Below are 21,025 nucleotides of genomic sequence, written 5' to 3' on the forward strand. Positions count from 1 at the left end.
CACACTGCCCATTTTGAAAGACTCTGTAATGTTACGGGAGTCAGAGAACTCTCTTATTACCTAAAGCCAGGGAGCTCAGAGATCCCTCTCAGAATGAGATTTCTTTAGGAATTACCTCCTCTTTTGTGAAAACATTATAAGTTATTGTACTATAGATCCTTAAAACTAAATGATCATGGGATGGCTACGTAGACATGCAACTATGATGGAAGGAACCAATGCCAGTTGACACCCAAGGAATGAAGTCAGCCAAAATACCTTTCCCTTGGGCTAGGGAATGCATCAGAAATTCACTGTAGTAGGTTTCAAGGTGCCATACTTAAACACAAGTTTAATGAGATTCAGCACAGTCATGAAGAGTTGACATTAACAACAGGAGAGAATGACCCAGGGCCTTTGGGAAAGACAGGTGCTTTCTTTTGGTTTTGTTTGTTTTGCCTGTTTTGCTTACCATTCTAGTCATGGAAACCAGGGCTTCCTGTATCCTAGGCTAGTTCTCTACCACTGAGCTATGGTACCCCTGTATAGATGTGAGATTTGAAATGCAGTTTGCATTGAAGCCTGGAAACCTTCCTACATATCTGAACGTTGGTGAGTGCACATGATAAAACAAGATGGAGGGTACCCTGTGTGAGACATCAGGTGAGGCAGACAGTTGCGGAAGTTTCTCTGCCCTGGACAGTCTCCTTGTCATCCAGCATATAAAAGCCTCTTGCTTATTTCTTTCTTCCTCACAGGAGACCACTGAGAGATACTCTAGAGTCCTGCAGGAGACAGCAAATGGATGGTGGAAGTAACAATATTCATACTGAAATAAATACTTGCCTGAGAAATGCAGCTTGAACTAAGAGTTCAGATGGCACCAACTGTGCCTGATTAGACCAATGGCGTCATCGTAACCACTCCCACCACCACCATCACCATTTTCTCAACATCTGAAATACAGGCGGAGGGGAGTTCACAAGCGCAGTTCGTGCACAGTTATAAGAATGAGTCAACTTTCATCATGCTTCCCGCTATATGACTAGATACACCCGACATTCCAACCTCTTGCTGAATTGGGTGCATCTCCAGTGTGTGGGGAGGTGGGGTCCCAGAGTGTACTCAAAAAGATGTGGAAATCCAATTACTATGAGGGATTGACTGCCCCCAATTTGAAAACCAAAAATCAAAGTGACTGAACAATTTGTACAGCAAACTCCAGGAAAGGCTGCTGAGAACAGGTAATTTAAGAGATTTTTATTGTTCCTGCCATCTAAAACATGGCTGCATTTTCAAGTCAGCTGGAAAAAGAATCTCCCAAGAGGAAAGCAGGCCGTAGAACATGAAGGATCAACTGACAAAAGAAGAAATTCAGAAATCTGTAACAATAGGAAGAGAGATGAAAGAGAAAATGGAATCACACTTTTCCCATGACGAAATGCAGTTGCTTTACAAAGGGAGCCAGTGAAAGGGAGTGCCATCCATTAGCCTGCTCACCTGACTCACCCTGGGGATGGGACTGTTGAGGGAGTTGAATGGGCTCCTCCCAGGTCCAGAGATGGAGGCTTTCAAGGACAGCCAGTGTTAAGCAGCACAAAGGCTCTCAATCCTCCTCCTGCAACCCCCTCCCTGGCCAACTCCTGGGAACCTGACCCCATACATAGTTCATCCAAAGGGGAGAACGCACACACACACACACACACACACACACACACACACACACACACACACACACACACAATAAGAAAAAAGGAATGCCCTAAGAATGTTGTAACATTTGGTATCTCCTGTCACTTCAGAGAGACTGGTAAAACAGTCTAGAGACTTGTGTTGCACACGCTTCTGAAGATACTCAACGCTCCTCGGTTGATGCTGGGTGGGCTTTTAGGCAGCACCAGGTCTCACAAGGAGGAATTGTACCATGATTTTACTTCTGGGTGATTTCTGGTGACTAGAAAAATGCTCTGTGATGCCTCATTTTTTTAAAGTTTTAATGGCAATAAGAACCAGATATTATGAGGGTTTTGAAGGGCTTGGCACAGTGGCTGGCTTGTCTCCACTGTGACAGTTAGCCCCCTACACATAGTCCCTTCACCAGGGCTCAGCCTCCTGAGACCCTCCTTCGTTCCTGCTTCATTAACAAGACCTTATGTCCTAGTCTTCAGGATACAACCTCTCTCTGACCCTCACTTCGTCCCCCACTTGACTTTGGGGATCCTCAGACTTTTTCCACCATTCCTCGTCTTCACACTGTCTTCCCAGGGCCCCGGTGACAACCCCGCTGGATTCTTCTCCACCTCTCTCATTGAGGTCTCTTTAATCCTGAATTAGCATTTCCCATGGGCAGCAGACAATTCCACCACCTCTCAGAGCCTACTGTCCACACGCTCTGCCCTCTGAAACTGTCCAGACAATTTGGGAAGATGACGGATATGCCGCCCCACAGCTCATCCCCACAGTGGGTGCCTTCATCGGCAGGGCCCTCCGTCAGATTCTCACCTTGTCCGTTCTGTCTCAGAAGCTAGGTGAGCAATTTTGTTTTCACTGGGTGTTACGGTAATGAAATGGTGTCTTCAAAATAAACCAGCAAGGTCTGATTTCATGCACTAATCTCAAGTCATCTTTTCTTTAAAAAGATTTTTGTTATTATTACTTACTTTTTAAAAATAATTTAACTTTATTTTATGTCATTTATGTTATTGCTTACATCCCAAGAATTTATTTTAATGTTATTATTATTATTATTATTATTATTATATCCCAACCGCAGGTGACCCTCCCTCCACTCCTCCTTTCTTTCCCACCTCGCCCCATCCACTCCTCCTCAGTTTCTAGAAAAGTGCAGGCCTCCCATGGATATCAGCCAAACATGGCATATCAAGTTGCAGTAAGACTAGGCACCTCCCCTCATGTTAAGGCTGGACAAGGCAACCCAGTATGAGGAGTAAGGTCCCAAAAGCCAGCAAGAGACTCAGAGACAGACCCCAACCACACTGTTAGAGGTCTCGCAAGCTCAGGCTACACAACTGTAACATGTATGCAGAGAACCCAGGTCAGTCCCACGCAGTTTCCCTGGCTGTCCATTGACTCTCTGTGAACCCTTATGAGCCCAGGCTAGTTGATTCTGTGGGTTTTCCTGTGGTGTCCTTGACCCCTCTGGCTCCTTCCTCCCCTTCTTCTGCAGGATTCCCCAAGCTCCCCCTACTGTTTGACTGTGGCTCTGCATGTTTCCTCTTTAATGACAATTGGGCTAGGCACCCAATCTATGAGAATAGCAGAATATTACATTTTTGTTGTTTTGGGCTTTTTGGTTCTATCCTAAGTCTCTGCACTGCCCAGTCTCTGGGTCCTGGCCCCCAGGCAGTGTCAGGGGTGGGCTCCCTCTGGCAGCGTGGGTCTCAGGCTGGGCCAGTGATTGATTGGCCTCTCCCACAAACTGTGCTACTTTTACCCAGCACAACTTATAGGCAGGACAAATTGTAGGTTGAAGGGCGGGTGACTAGACTGGTGTCCCAGTCCCTTCAATGGAACTCTTTCCTGGTTACCGGCAAAGGTCAGAACAGACTCTATAGCCCTACTGCTAGGAGTCTTAGCAAGGGTCTCCCTTATAGATTCCAGGGTGTTTCAGTGCTAGTGGTTTCTCATCAGACTGCCAGTCCCCAAATAATGACACTTAGACTTATTATTAATTGTGAAAGATCGGCCTTCACCTTAGGCTTATCTACAACTAGCTCTTTTTTTTTCCTTTTTTCTTTAATTTAAATTAGAAACAAGCTTACTTCACATGGCAATCCCAGCTCCCTCTCCCTTCCCTCCTCCCCTGGCCCCCAATAATTCCACAACTCCCCACTCCATTCCCCATCCCTGGGGATCTCCAAAGTCTTTCATTTCATCCTGGGCAGGTCCTAGGCCCTCCCCTATATGTCCAGTCTGAGAGAGCATCTCTCCATGTGGAATTGGCTCCCCAAGTCCATTCGTATGCCAGGGATAAATAGTGATCTACTACCGAAGGCCCCATAGATTGACAAGGCTGCTGGGGTCTGGATCAATCCCATGCTGGCCTCTCAGCCATCAGTCTGGGGTCCAGGAGCTCTCACTTGTTCAGGTCAGCTGTCTCTGTGGGTTTCACCAGCCTGGTCTTGACCCCTATTCTCATCACTCCTCCCTCTCTGCAATTGGGTTCCAGACATTCAGTTCAGTGTTTAGCTGTGGGTGTCTGCCTCTGCTTTCATCAGCCACTGCAGGAAGGCTCTAGGATGGCATATAAGGTAGCCATCAATCTCATTATCAGGGAAGGGCATTTAAGGTAGCCATCAATCTCATTATCAGGGAAGGGCATTTAAGGTAGCCTCTCTGCTTTTGCTTAGATTGCCAGTTGGTGTCATCCTTGTAGATCTCTAGACATTTCCCTAGTGCAAGATCTCTCCTCAAACCTATAATGACTCCATCTATTATGGTGTCTCTCATCCTGCTCTCCTCTATTCTTCCCCTGATTTAACCTTCCTGTTCCCCTAGTCCTCCTCTCCCCTCCTCTTCTCCCCTTCTCTTTCTCGCTGCTCCCTTTTCCCTCCCCACCTGCTCCCAATCCACTCAGGAGATTCTGTCCCATTCCCCTTCTCCGAGGTACCATGCATATCTCTCTTAGGATCCTCCCTGTTTCCCAGACTGTAGAGGTGTAGTTGTAGACCAGCAATCCCCTGCTCAATGTCCAAAATCTATATATGAGTGAATGCATACCATGTTTGCCTTTGTGTGACTGGGTTACCTCACTCAGGATGGTTTCTTCTAGTTCCATCCATTTGCCTGCGAATTTCAAGATTCCGTTGATTTTTCCACTGAGTAGTACTCCACTGTATAAATGTACCACGTTTTCTGTATCCACTCTTCCAGTGAGGGGCATCTAGGTGGGCTATTACAATAATGCTCCTATGAACATAGTGGAACAGATGCCCTTATTGTATGAATGTGCATCTTTAGGCTATATGCCTAAGAGTGGAATTGCTGGGTCTTGTGGTATACTGATTCCCATTTTCCTGAGGAAACTCCATACTGATTTCCAAAGTGGCCGTCCAAGTTGGCACTCCCAGCAGCAGTGGAGGAGTGTTCCCCTTTCACCACATCCTCTCCAGCGTAAACTGTCTTTGGTGTTTTTTATTATAGCCATTCTGACAGGAGTAAGATGATATCTCAGAGTTGTTTTGATTTGCATTCCCCTGATGGCTAGGGATGTTGAGCACTTTCTTAAGTGTCTTGCAGCCATTTTAGACTCCTCTTAAGAGAATTCTCTATTTAGTTCTACAACCCATTTTTTAATTGGGTTATTTGGTGTTTTGGAGACTGGCTTCTTCAGTTCTGTATAAGTTTACAGATCAACCCTGTGTCAGGTGTGGGGTTAGTGAATATCTTTTCCCATTCTGTGGATTGCCTTTTTGTCTTGTTGACTGTGTCCTTTACCCCCAATTAGCTCTTATAACTTAAATTAAATTTGTGTTAATCTACATTCTATCACAGGGTATAGCGTCTCTTCAGTCTCCTACCTCCTGTTTCCTCTCCTTGTCTCCTGGCATCTCCTGCTACCTAGATTCCCCCCCCTCCTCTTCCTTTCTTGCTCTGGAAACCCTGCCTATACCTCCTGCCTAGCTATTGGACATTCAGCTTTTTATTACACCAATCACAGCGTACAAATACCCCACAACAAGTTTCCATTGCACTAGATTGCTACCTCACGCTGAAATGCCCCCTTTTCCAGTATGTCTTCCAGTATTCTCCCCCTCCACCCACCCCACCTGATCTCACCAGTTCCCACCCCCACCCACCCCCAGGCTGTTCATAAGATCTCTTCAATTTCCCACTCCCAGGGAGAATCACCCCCACCATGAACCCTCAATGTTACTTAGCTTCTCTGGGTTTGAGGCTTGTACCATGGCTATCTTTTACTTTACAGTTAATATCCACTCATAAGTAAGTACATATGATATTCCTCTTTCTGGGTTTTGATTACCTCACTGAGGATAATTTTTTGCTAGTTCCATCTATTCTTCTGCAAATTTCATGATGTCATTGTTTTTAACAGCTGAGTAATATTCCCTTGTATAAATGTACTTACTACATTTTCTTTATTCAGGGACATCTAGGTTATTCCCAGTTTCTGGCTATTGTGAGTAAACAGTGTCCTTGTGATATGATGGGTCATCCTTTGGGTATATGCCCAAGAGTAGTATAGTTGGGTCTTGAGGTAGATTGATTTGCAGTTTTCTGAGAAACTGCCATATTGATTTCCAAAGTGGCTGTACAAGTTTGCGCTTCCACCAGCAATAGAGGAGTGTTCCCTTGCTCCATCCTTTCCAGCATGAACTATGGCTGTGTCTTTGATCTTAGCCATTCTGACAGATGGAAGATGGAATCTCAAAGGCATCTTTGATTTGCATTTCCATGATGGATAGGGATGTTCAACATTTCTTTAAGTGTTTTTCGGACATTAGAAATTCCTCTGTTAAGATTTCTGTTTAGATCTATGCCCCATTTTTTTCCACTGAATTATTTGGGTTTTTTAAGTATAGTTCCTTGAATTCTTTATGTAGTGTGGAAATTAGGACTATGTCAGATGTGGTATTGGTGAAAATCTTTTCCCATTCAATAGGCTGCTATTTTGTCCTATTGAAGGTATCCTTTGCTTTACAGAAGACTTGCAGTTTCACGAGGTCCAATTTTAACTGTCCTTTTTAGTGACTGCACTATTGGTGTTCTGTTCAGGAAGTTGTCTCCTGTACCAATGTGTTCAAAACTATTCACCACTTTCCCTTCTATCAGGTTCTGTGCATCAGGTTTTGTGCAGGATGATAGATATGGATCTATTTGCATTCTTCTACATGCTGACATCCAGTTTGATCTGCATCATTTGTTAAAGATGCTTTCTTTTTTCCACTGTATGATTTTGACTTCTTTGTCAAAATTCAGGTGTTCATAGGTGTGGATCTCTCTCTCTCTCTCTCTCTCTCTCTCTCTCTGTCTGTCTGTCTGTGTGTGTGTGTGTGTGTGTGTGTGTGTGTGTGTGTGTGTCTTTGTCTGTGTCTGTGTCTGTGTTTTCCCTCTTTAGGTTATGCTGGTGTGAGATTACCATGTATTGGCTATGTTTTCATGGATGTATTTAACTTCCTTGGGTTGGTGTTTTCTTTCTAGTCCTTCTTTAAGGTTTGATTTGTAGGTAGATAGATGTTTAAATTTGACTTTATCATGGAATATTTTCTTTTATCTATCTATGGTGACCAAGCTTTTGCTGGGCATAGTAGTCTTGGCTGGCATCTGTGGTCTCTTAGAGTCTGCGGTACATCTCTCCAGACTCTTCTGACTTTTAGAGTCTCCATTGAGAAGTCAGGTATAATTATAATATCTCTGTTTTTAGGTTATTTGTCCTTTTTCTCTTGCAATTTTTAATATCCTTTCTTTGTCCTTCCTGCTTTGCGTTTTGATTATTATGTAGTGAAGGGATTTTCTTTTCTGGTCCAACCTATTTAGTGTTATGTAAGTATCTTATACCTTTATAGACATGCCCTTATTTAGGTTAGGAAAATTTTCTTCCATGATTTTGTTAAAAATATTTTCTGGGCCTTAGAGTTGGAATTCTTCTCCTCCAATTCCTATTATTCTTAGGATTCATATTTTCACAGGGTCCCATGTTTCCTAGATGTTTTTGTTCAAGAATTTTTAGATGTAACATTTTCTTTGACCAGTGTATCTATTTCTTCTATTGTATGTTCAAAAGCCTGAGATTCACTCTTTCATCTCTTGTAATCTGTTGGTAATGCTTGCATCTGTAGTTCCTGTTCACTTACCTAGATTTTCCTTTCCAAAATTCCCCCTCAGTGTGTGTTTTCTTTATTGCTTCTGTTTCCATTTTCAGGTCTTGAACAGTTTTATTTGTTTCCTTCAGCTCTTTGTTTCTTCTTGGCTTTCTTGACTTTCTTTAAAGTAGTTATTGATTTCCTCCAGTTTTTTATTGTCTTTTCCTCAATTTCTCTAAGGGATTTTTTTTCATTTCCTCTTTAATGACATCTATCATCTTCATAAAGTTGGTTTTAAGATAGTTTTCTTGTGCTTCAGCTGTGTTAGAATATTAAAGGTTTCCCATAGTAGGATGGCTGGGCTCTGGTAGTAATGTACTACCCTGGCTATTGTTGGTTGTATTTTTACATTGACATTTAGACATCTGGATTTGGAGTGATTATAGATCTATGTGTCAATTTCTGGTTTGTCTTTGTTGGATTGGTGTTTTCTTCTTTAGTTTCTGTTTCCTCTCTGATCTTCTGGCTGGAGAAATCTGTGGTTGAGAAGAAGGTCTTCCCGAAGGTCTTCACCTAAGTTGGAGGTTGGAGTTCTGATGGCCTAGATGGCCTCTGGTCCAGCAAGATTTTGCTGTCAATGTTGGGAACTGGAGTTCTGGTGATGCGTATGGCCTCTGATTTGACCAGGGGTCCTCTGGGGTTCAGGATACTGGTCTGGCCTCTAGTGGAGTGCAAGGCTTCCATCAGAGATATGAACCAGGATATGGCAACAAGGAGAAGAAGGGTGGTTAGTATTATGCTGGTCAGGCAAGGTCAGGGGAGACAGGTGTTCTTACCTGAGGTTCAGAATGCTGACCCAGCTTCTGGTGGGGTAGGAGGTTTCTGCCAGAGTTTTGGGCCAGGCTATGGTGAGAAGGAAAGGAGGCAGGCAGTTGGGATTATGTTGGGCAGGCACCAGTAGGGTGGGGATGAGGGGGAGTGGTGGCTTACCTAGCTTTCTTGGAACTGGCCTGGCTGCTGATGGAGTAGAAGGCTTCAGCCAGAGGTGTATTCTGAAGCTATTCTAATGACATTGGGGCATCTCTAAGAGCTCAGTTGAGCCATACTGTGTCAGCCATGATGCACACTTAAGACCAGGATAATGTTGTGTAGGATCAGGGTGCCATTAGCATCCCAGTGAGCAGCATCTCAGGATGTGTCTATGCATCTGGTCTTTTTCAATTTTTTCCTCAAAATTTTCTCTAACTTCTTGTCATCATCTCTACAACTTTACTGAAGCTGTTCAAAGTATTTTCCCATGGTGTGTGACCCAATTATTTATTCATGTTTAAGAACGTTTTGGCTCTAACTTCATTAAAACTTTTTGTTTCCTTCTTAATGAAGAAGAGATGCAATTTCAAGCTTTTTCACCTTCTCTGTGGATGACAATACTGTTTTGATGCTTGCAGTAAGTTATAATGCGTTTTGATGTATTTTGACATGCTGTATTATACCAAGACATTACCGTGTTACAATGGAATATTTGGGAAATAAAGTCTTTTTGGAATATAGCTTATAGCTGTATTGTTTGCCTGAATTCTGTTTTCTAATAGCATTTAAGGGTTCCCATAACTAACGTTTGAGGTGAGGTCATGCTTCAGCTTTCATTGTATCTTTGAAACCTGGATGGCAATGATATGCTGATTTCAAAAATATTTTAAGTTATTTTCTTTCATCCTGATTTTGTAATAATTCAGATCTCATCACCATCAGTAATTTTAAGGTAAGCATTCTCTGAAGATTGAATTCTTTGATTCCTTTACTTTTTTAATGACAAAGAATTGACCCAAGTTTCTCAAGTTTTCGGGACCCTCTTATTTTTTCACAGAAATTCACATAGTTGATTCTTGCTTTTAATATATTTGGATAGAATTCAGATGGCATTTTACAATTCTCTGTGGATTTGTTTTCCTACTGACTTAGAGCAGATTCAGGCCCTCTTCTATCCTTCTCAAGGCTCTTGTATTGTTCTCCAGGTTTTTCCCCTTATGTAACTTCATCTAACTTTTCGTTTTTTGTCTTCACGCATCCTTCTCTTATTTTTTTTGAGGGGGTGTTATGTCTCCAGCCTCCTCAGTTGAAATCCCAATTCAGATATACACCATCCTTTCCTTTTACATGAAAGCAAGCATTGTTATCTAAGGCTCACAGCCAACATTTTAGTGCATGCATATGGAAAACTATTAGTATAACATTTGTCATATTTATGAAAAAGTCCTCTCTGCATCAATATTATGTAAATATCAATACCTTAATCATATCCTATCTCTGTGAGTAAACGCATATTAAGACACAGGTCATGGGGGTAGGGGAGTTTACGCTGGTTCACGATGTGAAAGAAAGAAAGTCCATCATGGCAGGGAAAGTATCTTAGTGTCTGTGGCATCAGCAAGGAGAGGCAGCTGCTTGCTATATGACATCAACCAAGATGCACAAAGATTCATCTAGAAACAGGACCACAGTATAAGAAGACACGGTCCCCAGTGACCCATTTTTTAATAGTGAGGCTCCATTTCCAAAAGCTTCCGCAGGCTCCTAAACCAGTGTCACCATCTGGGGACTGATGTTCAAACATGTGAGCCTGTGGAGGACATTCCACAATCAAACCAGAACATCCCACTCATGACCTCCAGTCTTCATAACCATCCCATAATACAAAACCACATTCAGTCCAACTTCGAATGTCCCCACAGCCTTTGCAACCCCAATATTGTTTAAAAGTCAAATGTCTTTTCTGAAACTCACCGAAGTCTCTGAACTATGAGATGAGAACCTAGGAAAAGAAACAAACAAAACAACAGCCAACAGCTATAAAATCAAGTTATATACTTCTAAATACAGTGATACATGATAGGCATTCCCATTCCAAAAGTAAGTAATGGGGGCATAGCAAGAAAAAATGGAATCAAAGGAAGACCAAAGTCTCCAGCTCCACCTGTGATGCCTGGTACTAGAGCTGTTGCTAGCTAGGGATGTAGCCTGTCCCCTTAGGTCACAACTGCACCTTCTTGGCTAAACATGGGAAAATTTTCCCCATTGACTGCAGAATTCCATTTTCCTGCCAAGGGCTGTTGAGGCCTTTACCTTTAGGTGCTCTCCTTTTAAGTTATCCTGCAGAGCTACACCCTGGAGGTCCAGACACCCGGAAGCGCAGTCTTGCCCACACACACCCCACCAACACCTTTCCTACCGTCTTTATGCACAGTCGAGAGCTCCACTCTGACCTTCGCAGGCCATTCGTCTGTCTCTTCCTTGTCCTGCAAACTGCACATCTCTCTGTTTTTCTGTTGCACATGCCTGCCTCCAACCCCTGTCCCTCTGTCTCACTAGGAACCTGGATAGAAGCAGGAAGCCCTTTCCAGAATGTTATGTTGTCTTGAAATACTCTCAGCCAAAGAATTAGTCTCACTCAGAGTTTCATGACAGAAGCAGAACAGAGGCAGACGCTTTGCCAAAATATAGTACAAATCTAGGCTGATTCCTGACTTTCTCCCTCCTGAGCCCTCATGAGTCAGCTGTCACTGTCCTAACATCTGGAGGAGTCTTGTCTTCTGAACTCACACCGAAGCATCATGCTCAGCTTGGCTTACAGTGCTCAGGAGCTCTGCTCCCCTACTGTTCCAATGCCTCCTTCATCCCCCCCCCATCCTACTTCCCAAAGGCCCTGCATCCACATGGTCAGGTAGTCATAGCAACAACTCTACTCCTCAGCACCAATTCTCTGTACTGTTTTCTTTTCTTGCTGATGTTAACCAAGAATGTGACATAAAGCAGTTTAAGGGAAAAGGAACACTCACCATTATGACACGAAAGGGAGCTACTTCTTAGATGGCAACAACTAGGTGTCAGTAGTTTCTACACACAGCATTTCCTCCATTAAAATATGTTCTTCAAAGTAGGTTTTGTTCTTAGTTTGCAAAACTACTGCTATTCTGGGTCATTTATGTTTCCATACACCCTGGAAAACTTTCAGTAGGGAATAGAGTCAGTTTTGAAGGTTTTTCAGTTTTCTTTTCCTTTTCCTTTCATTTCTCCTAGTGAGAGGTTTTGTAGGTTTCAGAATATAAGAAATATGCTTCTGCTAATTTTTTCCTAAATCTGTCATTCTGATATTCCCTACAATTTTCTTTTTTAATTTCATTTTAGTATTATTAGATATTGGTATTAGAAACGTGATTGATGTCTGCATGCTGAGCCCAAATCCACTAATCCTACTCTGGTTGCTTAGTTTTTAAGTTGCTCAGAATTTGTATAGATAAAACGAGTGTTGATGAATAAATGGCAGCAGTTGTATGTCCTTCCCAATTTGAATACCTTAAATTCCTGTTTCTTCTCCAGCATCACTTGCTGGCGCAGTGTGGAGTGGTAGTTGCAAGAACAGATGTCTCGATGATTTCCCAATCTTTGGGGAAGGAACTTGGTGTTTTGCTTCTAAGGTATCAGCTTTGGGCTTTCGTGAGCAGTCTTTCTCAGCTTAGCAAAGCTCATTCTATTCTATTTGGTTGAACGTTTCCATCACAAAGACAACCATGTGGAGTTTTATCTTTTCTACTAATGTAATAATTAACTAATTTCAGAGGCTAAATACTTGAATATAAAGTATAATCCTTGTTTTCTTTTTATAGATAAAATTTTGTTTGAATTAAAAACAATCTTATTTTACATACCAATCCCAGTTCCCTCTCCCTCCTGTCCTTCCATGCCCCCTACGGACCTCCCCCAACCACTCCCCAAGGAGGCTGAGGCCTCCCATGAGAGATCATCAAAGTCTGTCACATCATTTGGGGCAGGACCTAGGCCCTCTCCTGTGTATCTAGACTGAGAGAGTATCCCTCCATAGGGAATGGACTCCCAAAGTCCATTTCTGCACTGGTTCCACTGCCAGAGGCCCCATAGACTACCCAGCCCCCCAACTGACCCTCACATTCAAGAGGCATGGTTCAGTCCTATGCTGGTTCCCCATCTGTCAGACTGGGGTCAGTGAGCTCCCACTTGCTCAGGTCAGCTGTTTCTGTGGGTTTACCCTGCATGGTCTTGACCCCTTTGCTTATCACTCCTCCCTCTACACAACTGGATTCCAAGAGTTCAACTCAGTGCTTGGCTGTGCTATAATTCTTTTATGTGACGTTGGATTAATATCCCAAACAGTATTTTATTGAGATTTAAAATTTATTTTTCATGGAAAATACAGTTGTATCTTATGATTTTGCTTATAAGGTCTCCACCAAGCTTTTGCACAAGGACAATAGTGGCCTAAGGCAATGAAGAGGTGAAACTATTTTTTTCTTTAAAACTTTCCAGGGCTTCATAAGAATGAACATATAACTTTGGGCTCTCTCTCTCTCTCTCTCTCTCTCTCTCTCTCTCTCTCTCTCTCTCTCTGTGTGTGTGTGTGTGTGTGTAATTCAATGTTTTAATTGTATGTATTTCAAAATTTCCTTTTGTTCCCAAGTCAGTTTTAACAATCTGCATCTCAATTCAATGTTTTAGCTGTATGTATTTCAAATTTTCCTTTTGTTCCCAAGTCAGTTTTAACAATCTGCATCTTTCTAGGAAATGGTTTGTTTCATTGAAATTGTCTAATTTGTTAGTTGAGTCACATTCAACTTCATAAGTGGTATTGTCTCATAATCACTTTAATTCTTCCTCCTAATAGTAACCATGCTTGCTGCTTTCTTTCATACTTGCTTGGATAATTCCTGTCATTTCTCCCTGAAGCCTCCGTGTAGCTCAGCATTTCCCAATTTATCTCTTTATCGTTTTAAGTAAAATTTTAGTTTTGTTTTTTATTATTCCTTCTTTTTCTGTTTCATCCTTTTAAGATTATTTTCCTCATTCTACTGTCTTTGGTGTTTTGCTTTCAGTTTTCCAATGTCAAGTTGCACAGGTGGCCACTGACATCCACCTTCCTTCCTGGTATTATCATTTTCAGTTATCAGTGTGGGGCTAAGATCTGATTTGACTTCATTTCGTCAATGTTTTTATTGTGTGTGTGCATGTGTAGAAGCATATGATTGCCAGTGTGTGCGTGTGTGTGTGTGTGTGTGTGTGTGTGTGTGTGTAGGCAAAGGGTTGCCATAGTGTGCATTTGTGTGACAGTGTGTGTTTTACAGTGTGTGTGTTATATTGTATGTGTTACAGTATATGTGTTATAATGTGTGTTACAGTGTGTGTGTTATAGCATATGTGATAGTGTATGCATGTTATATCGTGTTACAGTGTGTTACAGTATATGTGTTATAGTGTGTGTTACAGTGTGTGTTATAGCATGTGTGACAGTGTATGTATGCTATAGCGTGTTACAGTGTGTGTATTACAGTATATGTGTTCCAGTGTGTGTGTGTTACAGTGTGTGTATGTTATAGTGTGTGTGTTACAGTATATGTATTATAGTGTGTGTGTTGCAGTTTGTGTGTGTTGCAGTGTGTGTATGTTATAGTGTGTGTGTAGAGATCAGAGGACAAATTCAGAAATCAGCTCTCTATTTGCACCATACAGTCCATGGTTCACATTCAGGGTTAGTCTTGCCAAAAAAAATCTCCTTTACTACATCGTTGGTTTCAGCTTTTGAATTCTGGTGTGTTCAACAATGATTTGATTCAAGTTCAGTTACTCCATATTTCCATTTCTGATTTTCTCTTCACCACTCAATTTATAATTTTCAAATATTTAAGGTCTCTAAAATTTCTTTCTCAAGTTGATTTCTGTTTCCACCCTCACACAAAATATCCAGTTCAATCCTCTGTAAGTACACATTACCGTTCACTTCGAGTCCTTTACAACATTAAAGATGACATCGGTAAAAAGACCGAGTCCCCACTTCGGAAAACCTTAGCCTCCATGTAGCACAGTAACATGGACAGAACATTCTGGATTCTGTTTTCAGAACTTTGGGATTTGCCGAAGGAGGGCAACAATGTTTGCTAAGGCTAATAAAGAAAAGTGAAAGGATGTCATCATATTCAGGGAAATGGATAGAATTGGAGATCACCAAACTGAGTGGGGAAAGTCAGATTGAGAAAGATTTTCTCCATAAGAAAAGTAGGTGTTGTGGCTTTTTAAAGTCCCATTACTGGTCAGCCCTGTGAAGCTATGAACTCAAAAAACAAAATGAGAAGTTACAGGTACCTACAGGGGAGAATAAACCTGGGAGACCTTCTAAAAGATCCTTTTCCAAGAGAACCATTTCTCTGTGTACTCTTGCTGGAAGTACAAGTATAAGGCTGTCTGCATTTAGACTAACCAGAACTTTACCTGCCACACAGTACATTTGATTTAATAATGGTGATGATGATGAGGAGGAGGAAGAAGAGGAGGAGGAGGAGGAGGAGGAGGAGGAGGAGGAGGAGGAGGAGGAAAAGCAAATAACCAGAGACAGTAACAATTAACTTTTCAAACCCTAGAGAGCAGGCTAAGTAAGAAGGCAACAGTCTAGCCAAAATTGTAAAAGAAAACACTAATTAATGAGATGACCATATGGACCTTTAAAAGTTCCAAAATATTTCTGGAATTCAAGAAACTAAACTCATGTGAAGATATGAATTCATGATCAAGGTTACATGCTCAGAAGAAAGAAAGAGGAAAATGCATCCAAGCTCTCACTGTCCAGAGCTAGAGTTCAGTTTACCAGCATTCAAGTCGGGCAGGCAGCTTACAACCATGAACTCCAGGAGGTCTGATGCCCTTTCTGGATCCCACAGGTACCTGCACACACACACACATACACACACACACACACATGCACTCACGCACGCACACACACACACACACACAAAGACATACACATGCACAGGCATATGAACACATACAAACAGACACATGCATGTATGTATACATACATATGCATAGACACGCACATGTACACAGCCATGTTCACACACATGCACACCTGCATGTACACAAACATGCACACGCATACAAGCAAACAATAAAATTATAATTTTTTAAAGCTGAGATGGCTATAAGTTGTGCCTCTGATGGCCCTTCAGCTTCCTCATGATCTTCCTTCTAAGTTCTGGGATTGTCACCATGTGTCACCCTGATCAGCACTAGAACAGCCTTTTGAATGCTCAGAGGAATAAGACATCTGTGGCCTAAAGAACCACAAGAGAGTAAGGAAGTAAAGCACACTTCCACACAGAAGAGACCATGAAAGTCATCACGCCAGTGTGAGCACAGTGTGTGCACAGTCTGTGTTGGAACACGCATCTTCATCACGCCAGTGTGTGCACAGTCTGTGTTAGAACACGTGTCTTCATCACAGCTGTGTGTGCACAGTCTGTGTTAGAACACGCGTCTTCATCACGCCAGTGTGTGCACAGTCTGTGTTAGAACACGTGTCTTCATCACAGCTGTGTGTGCACAGTCTGTGTTAGAACACGTGTCTTCATCACGCCAGTGTGTGCACAGTCTGTGTTAGAACACGTGTCTTCATCACGCCAGTGTGGGCACAGTCTGTGTTAGAACACGCGTCTTCATCACAGCAGTGTGTGCACAGTCTGTGTTAGAACACAGTGTCTTCATCACAGCAGTGTGTGCACAGTCTGTGTTAGAACACAGCGTCTTCATCATGCCAGTGTGTGCACAGTCTGTGTTAGAACACAGTGTCTTCATCACGCCAGTGTGTGCACAGTCTGTGTTAGAACACAGTGTCTTCATCACGCCAGTGTGTGCACAGTCTGTGTTAGAACACGTGTCTTCATCACAGCTGTGTGTGCACAGCCATGCGTCTTCATCACGCCAGTGTGTGCACAGTCTGTGTTAGAACACGCGTCTTCATCACGCCAGTGTGTGCACAGTCTGTGTTAGAACACGCGTCTTCATCACAGCTGTGTGTGCACAGTCTGTGTTAGAACACGTGTCTTCATCACGCCAGTGTGTGCGCAGTCTGTGTTAGAACACGTGTCTTCATCACGCCAGTGTGTGCGCAGTCTGTGTTAGAACACGCGTCTTCATCACGCCAGTGTGTGCACAGTCTGTGTTGGGACACGCATCTTCATCACAGCTGTGTGTGCACAGTCTGTGTTAGAACACGTGTCTTCATCACGCCAGTGTGTGCGCAGTCTGTGTTAGAACACGCGTCTTCATCACGCCAGTGTGTGCACAGTCTGTGTTGGGACACGCATCTTCATCACAGCTGTGTGTGCACACTCTGTGTTAGAACATGCGTCTTCATCATGCCAGTGTGTGCACAGTCTGTGTTAGAACACGCGTCTTCATCACGCCAGTGTGTGCACAGTCTGTGTTGGGGCACGCGTCTTCATCACAGCTGTGTGTGTACAGTCTGTGTTAGGACACGCATCTTCATCATGCCAGTGTGGGCACAGTCTGTGTTAGAACACGCGTCTTCATCACAGCAGTGTGTGCACAGTCTGTGTTAGAACACAGTGTCTTTATCACGCCAGTGTGTGCACAGTCTGTGTTAGAACACAGCGTCTTCATCATGCCAGTGTGTGCACAGTCTGTGTTAGAACACAGTGTCTTCATCACGCCAGTGTGTGCACAGTCTGTGTTAGAACACAGCGTCTTCATCACGCCAGTGTGTGCACAGTCTGTGTTAGAACACGCATCTTCATCACGCCAGTGTGTGCACAGTCTGTGTTGGAACATCCGTCTTCATGCTCACATGCACATTCTGTAGAAAGGCTCAGCTGACAAGTATGCTGGAGGGGAAACGCATCTCTTGACTTCAGGTACAGCTTTAAGTCTGCAGCAGCAGCAGCTGAAATGAAGACATGTCCATTGAGGTTATCCAGTACGGGAAATGAAAACAATAATAAAGAAAACGGGACTCGTGAGGTGGCCCAATGGGAAGAACACTTGCTACTTAAGCATCAGGATCTCTGAGCTTGGATCCTTAGAACCTCAAGAACAGCTGGGCCTGGCTTTGTGTGCCTGAATCCAGTCCTGAGAAGCAGTGAGTTTCAGGTTCAACAAGAGACCCTGACTCAAAGATATAAGCTGGGACGTGATAACAGGGCAGGACACCAACATCCTCCACTGGCCTCTCAAGGCACACATGTGCACAAGGGCAAGCACACATACGCACAAACATGCATCTGCCACACGAAGATGAGTGTGTCCTCCATGCCCATGGAGTATAACAGTTTGTATATAAAGTGAACCTCACAAGGAGGAAAGAAAGGTAATGAATAAAGAAGAATATTTGGAAATCAACATCTAACACACTGCAAGATCCCTGCCTATACACACCCTAAAGTAACTACCAGGAAAAAAGACACAGGAAATGTCCCAGGAGCCAGAGCATCATGTCTTCTGAGGGATCTTGAATAAGATCAAGAACTGGTTTCTCACTATGGTCCATGGAGGATGAAAAATTCTGGGTGACATAGCCACAGAGTTGAAATAAAATGCTGCAAGCCACAGTTTCTAGACCTAGCAGTACTATCCTTCAAAATGTAACAGAGATGAAGATGTTCCCCAAGAAAACTAAAAGTTAAAATGACACAATTCTTAGCTAACCGACCCTCCCTGTAGGACACAGCAGAGAAGTGCTTGAGCATCAAACAACACAAAAGGCATTTATAGATAAAAAGAAAAACCACTATGTGTATAAATGGAAAGGTCACAATGTTTGTGAGATGTGGGTTGCAAAGTTTTTCTATCTGCTTTAAAAGGCCGTTTCATGTAGCAATGACAAAAACAATGGCATCATGAAATTTGCAGGCAAATGGATGGAACAAGGAAGAAACCATCCTGAGTGAGGCAACCCAGACTCAGAAGGGCAAACACAATATGTACTCACTCATAAGTATATACCAGATATAAAGCAACAATTTTACATCTGTGCCTAGTGGTATATAATCTATTCCACTCATGTGTAAATCATATGATAATGAGACAAAAGGCTGAGGCTAAAAAATGAAGTTGCATTTGATCAACATTTTCTTGTGTTCCATAGAAATTGAGTTGATATTATTTCAAACTCTATTGTGAGTGAAGACGTTTCTTATTTCAAAACTACCTATGGAGGAAGTAACTTTTAAATGGTAATAAAAATTAGGCGTGGTTATTTCACATCTATAATACCAACATTTGGGAGGATGAGGCAAGAGGACTGTCATGAGTTAGAAGCCATCCCATGATGCACAGTGAGTACCAGAGGGTCTGGGGTATAGGTAGAGCTGCTGTCTCCAGACAAATATGAAGCAAGCAGGCAGGCAGGCAGACATGAAAGGAAAAATAGTCAAGTAGAGGCATCTATACCGAACAAATTTCAAAATTACAGCTATAGATCTTTCGTGTCAATGACATTAAGTAAAAGTAGACTAAGTCCATCTATTATATGACAATCACTGAAGAGTGGATTTAAAAGACACCTCCACAAAATGTTGTTTTTAAGATATACATTTTAAACTCAAGTAATCAAACAGATTAAATATAAAAGAATAGGAAGGATATTACCTTGAAGACACAACCAACAGGGAAATAAGATGTCTGTGCAGGTACAAAGCAGAAAAATTGAAGCTCAGAATAAAAATTTCTACCATTAACAAACAAGTATACTTTGTTAAAATAAGCTCTGTTCATAGCATACATGTACCTGACAGCATAGCTACACACTGAAGAAAATGAAAGAGACCTAACTGAAGGGAGAAACTTGCAATTTAGTAATAATGGATTGAGGTATTAACATCATGCTTTTAATAGTAATACAGACACTGAACTCTTTAACCAGTATATACATGTAAGATATGAAATACTGACTGAACAAGTTTGTTTAGTGAAGCCTTTTCCTTGCCAGCCACTTTGGTTTTTCCCCACAAGTCACCTGGGCTCTGTCACGTTGTAGTCCCCAAATAACACACAAGACGCTGTATTAATTATGAAGCTGTTGGCTGTTTGCTTGTTTCTTACTGGCTATCTTTGACTTAAGTATTTAACCCATCTAAGTATTTCTCTAACCGGAGAAAGGGGTCCGGGTTTCTTACCCCTATGGCAGCTACATCTTGACTCCCTGTGTTTCCCCTTCCCAGCATACTCCTCGACTCCTAGTCCCACCTATCTTGTTTCCCTATTGGCCAACAGTGCTTTATTGACATATACGTAGGACTTCCCCATCATATCCTCTTTTCTGTCTAAATAAAAAAAAAGGTTTTAACTTTAACATAGCTTTAACATAACAGCTTTAACATAACAGCTATCAAGCAAGAACACAGTTACAATATTTTGTCCATCAACATTCAGCAAGATTTAAAGAAAATATCATCTATTCCATCCTTGTGAGTCCAAAGTCCTATATGTAGCTTATCTTTTATCATAACTAAGGAAAACTATGATTATAACTATCTGCCTTCAACTCTATCAAAGACCACAGAAGGATAATATATAAACACTAGGATTGACAGAGACATCTTGCTGCCTGGACAGTCACCTGAAGTTTCTCTGTAATGTTGGGGCATCCATCTTCAGCCCATAGGCCACAGTGTGTCTGGAAGACTTCTCAGCAAAGCAGGAAATTTCAAACTGTCCGTCAGCATTGGCAGCCTGTCAGTCATTTTTCTGCGTCCTGCAGAAAGTATCGTACTCTTCCATGAAGCAAGAACCCTGAAGGACTATTTGAGTTCAGCAGTCAATTTCCTGTAGGTCCTGCATGTCCAGTTTATACAGCAACAGTCAAACAGTCCAGGCGAGAGCAGTTTCTTGCCCAAATGGCTAATCTTGCCATGTTGAAAGCAAACTCTATAACGAGTTTCTTCGATGCCCATCTTCCTCTCAGACATAATTGATGATGTCAGGAGCAGACATTTCTCATTGTCAAGAAAACCCTAAAACATTTTAAATGCCATTTTTGAAGGTCTTTGAAAGGGTTGAAGACTATCTGTCTATCTCAAATGTATCTCTGTATATCTAGAAAACCTAACTATAAGTTCTGACTATTATAAGTAACTATCTATAGTCTGTATTCAATTATGCATTACATTTTAAAAGATCAGTATAAGCACAATACTTAATCAAGAGGAGAAATATACACATTACAAAATTTACCTTGAATTTGTATCAATAAATGAAAAACCCTACCAATACAAAGTACTCATTTCCATACCATAATCCCCATTTTCCTTTAAAAAGAGATTGGTTATAATCATTAACCAATTATAAGCAATCCCATTCAAATGAAAACAAAGATTTATAAACAATATGGGGATTTGGATGTCGCTCATTTCAAACTGCTTCCTGCTGGAATGGGGGTGCTGTTCATA

At 42.1% G+C, this 21,025-nt stretch overlaps 1 long non-coding RNA gene across 2 annotated transcripts; it reads right to left on the minus strand.

The window, feature by feature from the left end:
- Positions 1–1,280: 1,280 nt before the first annotated feature.
- On the minus strand, positions 1,281–11,430 carry LOC121140658. Of its 2 annotated transcripts, none has more exons than XR_005877583.1 (3): positions 10,993–11,430; positions 10,548–10,575; positions 1,281–1,361 (listed from the first exon to the last, which is right to left on the minus strand). It is a non-coding gene; the product is annotated as an uncharacterized LOC121140658 (long non-coding RNA). The 2 variants fall into 2 exon arrangements; XR_005877582.1 differs by lacking the exon at positions 1,281–1,361 and adding an exon at positions 10,286–10,383.
- Between the last annotated feature and the right edge of the window lie 9,595 nt (positions 11,431–21,025).

This window comes from Mesocricetus auratus, unplaced genomic scaffold, assembly GCF_017639785.1.
Source record: "Mesocricetus auratus isolate SY011 unplaced genomic scaffold, BCM_Maur_2.0 Super-Scaffold_100006, whole genome shotgun sequence".
In the NCBI taxonomy this organism is placed as follows: Eukaryota; Metazoa; Chordata; class Mammalia; order Rodentia; family Cricetidae; genus Mesocricetus; species Mesocricetus auratus.